Source organism: Nothobranchius furzeri, unplaced genomic scaffold (genome assembly GCF_043380555.1).
Source record: "Nothobranchius furzeri strain GRZ-AD unplaced genomic scaffold, NfurGRZ-RIMD1 Scf202, whole genome shotgun sequence".
In the NCBI taxonomy this organism is placed as follows: Eukaryota; Metazoa; Chordata; class Actinopteri; order Cyprinodontiformes; family Nothobranchiidae; genus Nothobranchius; species Nothobranchius furzeri.
Genome location: NW_027223218.1, coordinates 12,618 through 15,000, shown reverse-complemented (window position 1 = coordinate 15,000; position 2,383 = coordinate 12,618).

Sequence of the window (2,383 nt, the reverse complement as noted above, 5' to 3'; positions counted from 1 at the left end):
AGGGAGGCTGTGCCGTGCCCCCTGGAGGTCTAAAGGATGACCAGTAGTTGTGGTTCTCGCCCCGGGACTTGGGTCAGAGTATAGCCCAAGTGGAGCACTTGTGTCGGACTAGGGAGGCTGTGCCGTGCCCCCTGGAGGTCTAAAGGATGACCAGTAGTTGTGGTTCTCGCCCCGGGACTTGGGTCATAGTATAGCCCAAGTGGAGCACTTGGGTCGGACTAGGGAGGCTGTGTCGTGCCCCCTGGAGGTCTAAAGGATGACCAGTAGTTGTGGTTCTCGCCCCGGGACTTGGGTCAGAGAATAGCCCAAGTGGGACACTTGTGTCGGACTAGGGAGGCTCTGCCGTGCCCCCTGGAGGTCTAAAGGATGACCAGTAGTTGTGGTTCTCGCCCCGGGACTTGGGTCATAGTATAGCCCAAGTGGAGCACTTGGGTCGGACTAGGGAGGCTGTGTCGTGCCCCCTGGAGGTCTAAAGGATGACCAGTAGTTGTGGTTCTCGCCCCGGGACTTGGGTCAGAGAATAGCCCAAGTGGGACACTTGTGTCGGACTAGGGAGGCTCTGCCGTGCCCCCTGGAGGTCTAAAGGATGACCAGTAGTTGTGGTTCTCGCCCCGGGACTTGGGTCAGAGTATAGCCCAAGTGGAGCACTTGTGTCGGACTAGGGAGGCTGTGCCGTGCCCCCTGGAGGTCTAAAGGATGACCATTAGTTGTGGTTCTCGCCCCGGGACTTGGGTCAGAGTACAGCCCAAGTGGAGCACTTGCGTCGGACTAGGGAGGCTGTGCCGGGCCCCCTGGAGGTCTAAAGGATGACCAGTAGTTGTGGTTCTCGCCCCGGGCCGTGGGTCTGAGTATGGCCCAAGTGGGACACTTGTGTCGGACTAGGGAGGCTCTGCCGTGCCCCCTTGAGGTCTAAAGGATGACCAGTAGTTGTGGTTCTCGCCCCGGGACTTGGGTCATAGTATAGCCCAAGTGGGACACTTGTGTCGGACTAGGGAGGCTCTGCCGTGCCCCCTTGAGGTCTAAAGGATGACCATGAGGTCAAAAGGATGACCAGTAGTTGTGGTTCTCGCCCCGGGACTTGGGTCAGAGTATGGCCCAAGTGGTGCACTTGTGTCGGTCTAGGGAGGCTGTGCCGGTCCCCCTGGAGGTCTAAAGGATGACCAGTAGTTGTGGTTCTCGCCCCGGGACTTGGGTCAGAGTATAGCCCAAGTGGAGCACTTGTGTCGGACTAGGGAGGCTGTGCCGGGCCCCCTGGAGGTCTAAAGGATGACCAGTAGTTGTGGTTCTCACCCCGGGTCGTGGGTCCGAGTCTGGCCCGAGTAGAGCACTTTGGTCGGCTACCGGGGGGTGTGCCGTGCCCCCTGGAGGTCTAAAGGATGACCAGTAGTTGTGGTTCTCGCCCCGGGACTTGGGTCAGAGTATAGCCCAAGTGGAGCACTTGTGTCGGCCTAGGGAGGCTGTGCCGGGCCCCCTGGAGATCTAAAGGATGACCATGAGGTCAAAAGGATGACCAGTAGTTGTGGTTCTCGCCCCGGGACTTGGGTCAGAGTATAGCCCAAGTGGAGCACTTGTGTCGGCCTAGGGAGGCTGTGCCGGGCCCCCTGGAGGTCTAAAGGATGACCAGTAGTTGTGGTTCTCGCACCGGGACTTGGGTCAGAGTACAGCCCAAGTGGAGCACTTGTGTCGGTCTAGGGAGGCTGTGCCGGGCCCCCTGGAGGTCTAAAGGATGACCATGAGGTCAAAAGGATGACCAGTAGTTGTGGTTCTCGCCCCGGGACTTGGGTCAGAGTATAGCCCAAGTGGAGCACTTGTGTCGGACTAGGGAGGCTGTGCCGTGCCCCCTGGAGGTCTAAAGGATGACCAGTAGTTGTGGTTCTCGCCCCGGGACTTGGGTCAGAGTATAGCCCAAGTGGAGCACTTGTGTCGGCCTAGGGAGGCTGTGCCGGGCCCCCTGGAGGTCTAAAGGATGACCATGAGGTCAAAAGGATGACCAGTAGTTGTGGTTCTCGCCCCGGGACTTGGGTCAGAGTATAGCCCAAGTGGAGCACTTGTGTCGGACTAGGGAGGCTGTGCCGTGCCCCCTGGAGGTCTAAAGGATGACCAGTAGTTGTGGTTCTCGCCCCGGGACTTGGGTCAGAGTATAGCCCAAGTGGAGCACTTGTGTCGGACTAGGGAGGCTGTGCCGTGCCCCCTGGAGGTCTAAAGGATGACCAGTAGTTGTGGTTCTCGCCCCGGGACTTGGGTCATAGTATAGCCCAAGTGGAGCACTTGGGTCGGACTAGGGAGGCTGTGTCGTGCCCCCTGGAGGTCTAAAGGATGACCAGTAGTTGTGGTTCTCGCCCCGGGACTTGGGTCAGAGAATAGCCCAAGTGGGACACTTGTG